Raw genomic sequence first — 8,573 nt, forward strand, 5'->3', positions numbered from 1 at the left:
AAAATATTATGCTACAAGCCAAAAACACCATCATTTCAGTAAATTTAATTTCTTTCGCATGCCATATCTCATTCAATTTGTAACAGAATCATTTGATTAGAGTCTTTCTATGATGTTCCTTCAAATTATACGCCAGGAATTGAAACATTCTTCTACAATATTCTAGTGACGTCATCAGTTTGTCATCTTTATCAAAACAAAGTTTTCTAGTTTGCTGAAGGATATTAAGTTTTTGTTTCAATTAATACATGATTTGATAAGCTGTTCAACCATTATTATTTAAAACATAGTTTAAATTCAAATAAGTTTAAATATTGCGTTTAAATTGAGTTCAAAATAACTAATCTGCAACTCATATGTAAACTTTTTGTCTTGTCAAATTACAGAATTACAAAAGGGCAATAAACATTTTTTAGGCCGATTATTTTCCGTGGCAAGCTATGTTTATTTAAGCATTGATTGTTTATAGAGGTCTTCAGAAATGTCTTTTTAATAAAACATTGTATCAAACACAGAATTGCCGGTAGGCATTTTGTGCAAACAGTGCAGTCATTAAGTCGGTAAAACATCTCATAACTAAACGATCTGTTATTTTCAAAGTTGAATAACGTGTTTTGGAAAAATAGCAAGAAAGAAGATAGTCATAAAGAAAGAGAAAAATAACTCTTTTAAAAGCAAAAAAGATATTACTTGAAAACCCCATTGAAAAATGCCAAGACTGGCAGAGAAAATATTTGCAATAAGGGTGCTGCCCGATTTCAGTTACTGACATTGGTTTCCACTGAGGGAAATGACTAAACGAAGTCAGTGAAAGGTTTTTTGAATAGATTTGTTAACAATATACCCAATAGTATCACAAATTGCAATCAACGATAACAGAAGTTTACACAAGGACCATAGACGTATGGGGTGAGTTCAGGAAGAAGGGTTGAAATTGATTTGCTCGATAAATGATAACGCCCAAATTTTTAAGGAGTATACTTTAACACATATGAGCTTCTAATATTAGTCAACAAAAGCTTAAAATGCAACATAATTCAAATAATGTTAACTAATAAGCATTTTTAAAACTTCACACATCTTCATTAAAATAAGCGCATCTCTTCCACGACAGCGACCAAATATATCGATTATTTTATCGATGTCTTTTTGCGAACATGATTAGCATCATTTTCAGCAATTCACGCACATTTTTGATTACCTTCCTATTCTTGTGATTATTGAACAGTTTGTGTTCCATTTCTAGGAGGTCAGAAACTCATAATCTTTTAGTAGATGGAGCAAACCTTTATGATGATTTCTGTCGAAGGGTTAGCATTCACGCTTGCATTCCCTAATCACGGGCCAGTGGAGTGACACAGTTTGATTCGGCGTAACACAGGCACCTTGATTCAGCATTTTTCAACCTTTTCTATCCACAGCACATTATCTGAGGATAGGTATCGATTTTTTTCAATTTTATAGTCCAATTTAGTTAAATTAGAGAGTTTTCCACGGCACACAAGGCAATACCTCAAAGCACGCTAGTGTGTCGTGACACAGTGGATGAAAACATCCAAGGGCCCCCGACCAAAAGGGGCCCAAGGTGCTTTTTCGTCTAGATCTTTAAAGCTTTGCTCAAGTTCAAATAACTTTTGAAAACTTTGAAAGTTCCTCAACTGAAGCTTTAAAAGTCAGTTCTCCCTAGCTAACGTGAAAATAATTCTCATTTTTATCTTCCTCTGTTGTGTTTGACATGCTCTACACCATTTAATGTGATCTTCTTGCTGTCCGTGAATAGAAGTCTCATAGCAGTTTTTTGCTTAGGGCCCCAGGAGCCTCCGTTACACCAAAGCACACAGAATGCGATAGTCAGTACCACTAAATCGCTCATAGATTTCTCCAAAAACTGTATCCGTTACATTGTAGAAACAATTGAACAAAGCTCTGCTTTCTGCATGGGTTTTGGGGTCTTTATCCTTGCAAAGAAAATAAGTGTTCTGCCTACTGCCTCTGGCCAGCCCAGTGCGTTGCGCTTTGTCCCTATTAGCTGTATGCCGGTTCATGTTCAATTTTTCTCTTGAAATTACATGTCTTTTGGTGTTGGCTTCAATGAAATTGTAAAGACCTTAAACAACACCCAGTCCATTTCTCATTGACTCACTTTCTGCAAGATTCAACTAATGGCCAAGGCAGTGGACATAAATCCCCAGCGGAGAGCAGTCCTCCTTTCGCTTTGCCAAGCCCTCAGCTGTACCGCTCATTTTAGACTGTCAGAGCATTTGCCAGCAAGTTTCTACAAACGTGTTTAATCTACATACGTGTTTTAGACTGTTGGGGTAAGATGTTTCATTAATTATGACAGTATTACAACCACTTTCTTTTACTTCTTCGACAATCTTTTCAAGCACTAATTGGGCTGTTGCTGTTCTTGTCACTTTTTCATGTTTTTTCACCCAATAGATTTTTACCATATTCCATTACTTCCAAAAGCGCTCACGATTACGACCACTTGATCTTTCATCTCAGAGATTTTTAAGCATGTTCAAAGTGTAGTTTTTCTTATACTTTTTGTTTTTGGAGAAGGCTACTGCCCAAATTTGCCCGGAAAAATCAGCTGCCCAAATCTAGTCCACCCCATCCCGTCCCGTACGCCTATGACAAGGACCTTTGTTCAATCAAGTGTTGCCATTAAAAAAGACGTTAACAGCACATTTGATTAAAATCCAGATTTGTTTTCAAGACCAAAAAAATTCAATTTTCTAGATTTAAAACCTAGAAACATGAGAATCGTATCTGCTATTATTTCTTATCCTAAAATATCATTTTGTACAAATGTTTCATCTAAAAATATCAAATAACCCCCTCCCACCTTTATGCTTATGCGTTTAGGGTCTTGTAGCTTCTATGAATTTAGCTGAATGATGAATCAAGACAAAAGTTAAAAATAGCCAAAAGCTGAATAAAGAGGCTCGCCTGACACTTGATTGCGCTTAAGTTCATACTCAGTAATTTGTAAGATCATTTTGAAATGTTATTCTATGCCCTATTTTAAGTAGGCCAAATCATCGAAAGAGCTAAGACAGAATTAGATGAAGATGGGTATTTTCTGTTAACCTGGAGTGTCCAAATGCAATTGTGCTGGTTAAGTATTCGATTATGTGGAAAGCCGGGCAATTTTCATTGCTTGTAACAAAACAGGCAAATTGCCCTAGACTTTTAAAAGCTGAAAATGTCTGCCCCATTTGGATGACTCGCTTTTAAAATTTGACAAAAGAATGTAATGAAGTATCCAAAAATGAACAGTGTTATAACACTTTATACCAAGCTGTGCGAATTGAGAATTTTAAGTCTCTATTTTTTGCCAACTCCAGTCTCCATTTCAGCAATAAATAAACACAGTATTCCAAGAAGACGAATTCAGAAGGACAAATACCGCATTAGAAAAGTATGCACCAGATGACCCAAGAGTCACAAAATTAGTGTCGTTTCCAGCGGAATGGCTCTAAATGAAATCTTGTTACTGTTAGTCTACACCAGAAGCTAAACAGAATTAGTTATTTTTCTTATATTACATTAGAGTTTATCGAATTTTGCAAATCCAACTGTTGTCAAGGATCATTTGAAGGGCACCCACCAGCTATTTGTGACAGATTTCGCTGCTAAATCGAAGGTAACCCACGGTGAATATGATGGTCACCATCGTGGATGAGTGGGGGAGCATTCGATTGCTCCTGTACACGAGAACATTTCAGACAGGAAAATTGGACCATATCCTATCGTGAGTTTGAAATCAATAAAATTTAAACCCATTTCAATCTTTTCTCAATAGTGTGCGACACAGCCATGAAATACTTGTATGTTCAACGTATTCCAAGATTGAGTGATGGATCCACATATCCCATAGCCAGAAATTTCTAGTTAAGAATAAACTGTATATGGGATTTGTTCGGGATTAGTCCTTTGTTTCGAAACAATACCGTCTAAACCAATCAATGTTGCAGGGTCATTAGTCCTTTGTTTTGAAACAATACCGTCTTAAACCATTCAGTGTTGCAGGGTCATTGCACAGACGCATTAATAACAGTATTCGCTCAACCGTTCTGTCTGTGACCACAGAACTCTTAAACTTCCTGCCAGGGCTTCAAGTTATAATGCGCATGTGCAATGACTCTAAAACGGGGGCTAGTGCATGTCTGGAAGACGGGCATGAATCATCTCTCGAACAAGGATTTAACTCTACAGAGGTAATTATAAAAGTTATCATCATTTTGTGGACGGTTTAGGATGGGATTGTCTTACAAATAAATTACATGGTTATTGACCCGCCCTCTGAAGACGTGGTCGACCCAACCCCAAAGTACACATCATCCAAAGACGTTCAATCATTTGATTTGTCCGGGGGGGGGGGGCAATGTAGCTACCACTGTCGGGATGATTGAACATGTACCTTGCAACAAGGACATTATCATCCAGGGGCGGCGCCACAGGAAGGACATGTCCACCCCACATTTTTCAAAGAATTATCTTTTATTTCACCAAAATTGACAAAAAAATGGAAAGGAGAGGATTGATTCGTGTGCTTTTGACCTTGCTCCTTATAATCGATAGCAAAATTCGAGCTTCAATGCCAGATTTAAGAGTAGGAATCCTCTTCCAATCTGGCTGGAACGTGACATGGGCTGGAACGTGGCTGGAACAGAGCTTGACAATGTCGTGAATATGAAAATGCAGGTCGCCGAAAATTTCCACTTTTTATCATATAAAGAGCATGCTGCACTGCAGTGTTTGCTATATAAAAACTTTGAAAAATGGGAGTTTCGAGCACTCAAGAGGGCGTCGCACCAAAAACATTTCAGAGCAAATTTCCTAATCCTCTGTCCACCCTACACTTTTCGAGCTGGCAGCGCCCCTGTTTTTACCCAACATCCCCTCTAAATCTAAAATGTAGTCCGTATTTATCGAAACTGCCTGTTGAAATGCTCTAATGGTTTTTTTCTTGTTGCTTGAAGAAATGCTATTTTACGACAGAAGCCATCGATATTACAATGTATCACGAACTTTCATCCTAATTTATGGGGTTCATGAAACTCTGTTATACAATTATGAAGAAAGAAACCTATATTTTGGCAAGAAATTGACTGTGGAATTTCCTCGAAGACGCATAATGAACAAAAGAACCTTAAAACATTTGTCATTATGAGAACCTTTCTAATAAAGTGCTTAGTTTTCGCCAACAAAATGGCCCAGATTAATAAAGAGGATGCATGAAAGTAATCATGTGATGAACTACACACTTAATCAGATTATTGTGGCCATCAATGTGTCATAAGGCCAAAATCTGAGGAACACTCTCCTGGCGACGGTACGTTGTAGACAATTACACTGCCTGGATAAGGAAATGATTCCTTTGAGGGCCTACGCAATGTGTTGATTCACGGATTCTCTTTTCTAAAGCCTTACGTAAGTCTGTTTCCACAGTTTGGACACCTGTCACATAAATTCTTTTCAGATTTGTCTAATTTTTTACCATCAATACCATATGTTTTACATTGTCGCATGATACCTTCCATGTCTTTTTTCACAGACTCTTTCTGAAGACGATCATTCTAGCAATGCATCATACAGTAAACCCATTCTTTCCCAGATGGAAAATCAATTGAGGCCTTGTTATGACACCGACAGCCGTCTTCGTCATATGCTTTGTGGAATAGAGGTTTTGTAACCTTGACAAATTTCTTTGTCAATTTTGGTTTTCATCCCACAAGCAAATTTTGGTTGTCATCTCCGGTCCGAAACTCTAGAAAAACATTTTTTTCCCTTTAAAATTTACAATAAATTTGCTACAAAACAATGTCACAGGGAGCATGGAAATATATAGCAAATCTGCGACCATAACATTAGAAGTGCAAAATTTCGAATTGATACTTCATCTAAATATTACAAATTATATATTAAAAATCACATATAACAATAGCACTTACATTAATACACATGAAAGTTTACATTAACAAAAACAAATGTAAGACAAGACAAATTACACAAGGGAGAATACTTTTATCATTGAAACTGCTCGGAGGCCTGAACATATATTTGAATGTGGCCACCAAAAGTTTTGTACCTAGTCTACAGTTAGCTTTTCGTAGATATACAGGAAAATTTGCAGTAAAACTTCATTTGAAAGGGTTATTAATCCACATGGAAGCAATATCGCCTTTACATTGTCAAGAAGATCACATCTCTCTGTATCAGAAGATAAACGTATTCCGCATCCTCAGTACCTTAAATTTTTATAGAGCATAACGAATTTGAATCGCTGAACTTATGTTTAAATGTGTGAAAATCCAGTTTGCTGAGCCCGAAACACAGTTATGTTAAAATTTATAAATCTTTTGGTCGCGAATGTTGTAGACAATTTCTGAAAATGGACTGATTAGTGCTACTAGATGTTTCTTCAAAGCATTCACCGAACAAGATTGTTTGATCTCAGGGTCAAGTTTTTCTTTTTCCGATGAACAGTTATGATAGAAGGTAGTTTTATACCTCTCTGCTTTCACTCCTATTTACCGTCTGCGATGACTTTAGACCATCCTTGATGTCGAGGCACAGGAATTCTTGTGTAATCATGAGTCATATTGTGACTTCTGGGTCATCATGGAGAGAGCAGGGCGTTCACTTCACTCCATCGACAGAGGTTTAGCGATTCCCAACCAAGTTCATCAAACATTTCTGGCAAGATATACCTCTAACAGCGTCAGTTACTGCCGATGCGCTAGAGAATTGAACCGACTCGAGTCCATTCATTGAATCATTGGTATTTTGTGCAACGTGATATATAATGTCATCATAGTCAAGATGCGGGAGGAGACTTCATACAATTCATTGAGAGCATGCCGCGGCAAGTATTGTGAAAATAATCATATCATCCCTATCCCTTGTCTACATTTTCTGATTTAATGGTGAAGGATAGTTTAGAATCAAGTATGATTCTAAGTTGTTTGTAGCACTCAATACTGGTATACCATTGAAAAAATGGAGGGATGGTTTGTTGGAATTATCCAATTGCAAAGTCGCCTCCATCGCTAGCTCAGTTGAATCAGAATTAAAGAACAGTCGCCAATTCCTATATGAAAGTTTCGGATAATGGTTCCAATCAATTGCAGCTTCGTGTGGATCACGAGCAACTGTGAAAATGGATGTGTCACTGGCATAGAGTTCACACACATTGAATTTTAAGCCATCAGTCAAGTCATTGATATGAATCAGAAAGATTAGAGAGCCTAGGATACAACCTTGAGGAGCACCGGCCGAGTACTGCATAAATATGCTTGTTGAGAACGTTTTGCATTAGGGATAGTACTTTTCCAGAGGCATTGCTGCAGGTTGTATATGAGACCATGATACCAGACCCTGTAACAGACAGACGGTATTAAGAAGAACAAACCGAGTGCCTAGCATGGGATTGTGCTAAGCCACTAGATTGTGGACTCTTGATAGCTCAAGGAGACGCTTATATTCTGAGCCGGTAGTGATACCTATTTCAGGTTGGTCTGTCTGTCAAACTCTCTGGGATGACAATATGAAAGTTTCTGTTCCAGCAATATTCAGTTACATATCCTACGTGTAAACAACAATAGCAAATCGGTCTTCCGTCCTCCACTCGATGGACGTTAGTACTATTTCTGAAGATGTTTCTCTGACCATAACACCTTGACAATTTTTAAACTTTCTACAAAGCTCTTTGACAGCGAATTTTACCAACCCAATGGTATCCATTACGTTAATACCAATATCAATGGACAAAACAACGAAAAGCTGATAACAGGCATTGGCAGAACGAATTCAAAATGTTGCTAAACCGATACGATAAAAGTCAGTGTTCTTAGCGGGAATGAATATCTTTTAATTTCGTTCGATTTCCGAAATGTCTCCCATAAATCAGTCATAAACGATCGACATGATAACTAGCAAACACAAAACGGGAGTTCTACAGAAAAATTATTTTGTGCCTCATACGGGATAGATACTCTTCCTCACACGGGGCGCCACTGGCACCAATATGTTAATCAAATACTTGCTTTGTTAATAGCTTAGCGTCTGCGAGTTCTCTATTAATCAATTCTCAAGAAAACGGCATATCAATGATAATCTCACAACTGGTGATAATGCAAGCACATGCCCGGTAAAGCTGTCCAATCGGTTTAGTTGTTCATTGGAAAGATCACCTGTGGTTGGTGGATTTCGATCCACAACTATTTTCCATCTTGTTCTATCAGACCCTTATTCTGAAATTTTTTACTCTGAGGAGTGTCAGACGAAAAAACCTTAAAATGCTTTTTTCAAAGCCATTTTCAAATTTTTTACCGCAAAAAATTCTACTTTAACACGTAACATCAAACGACTACAATCTTTACAAGTCGATGGAGCTTCTTTACGTCTTCGTCTTGTTTCCTCTCTTGCCCTGTAAGAACGTCCACTCTGCTGAAACTACCTAAACCCAAAACTGCATGTTACTTAAAAATTCCATAAACAGTTAGCAAACTGATTTTTGTGTAGCAAAGGAACAGCAGAGGATTTGGAGTCACTGAGTTGAG

Source organism: Rhopilema esculentum, chromosome 21 (genome assembly GCF_057945365.1).
Source record: "Rhopilema esculentum isolate cy_ngs chromosome 21, ASM5794536v1, whole genome shotgun sequence".
In the NCBI taxonomy this organism is placed as follows: domain Eukaryota; kingdom Metazoa; phylum Cnidaria; class Scyphozoa; order Rhizostomeae; family Rhizostomatidae; genus Rhopilema; species Rhopilema esculentum.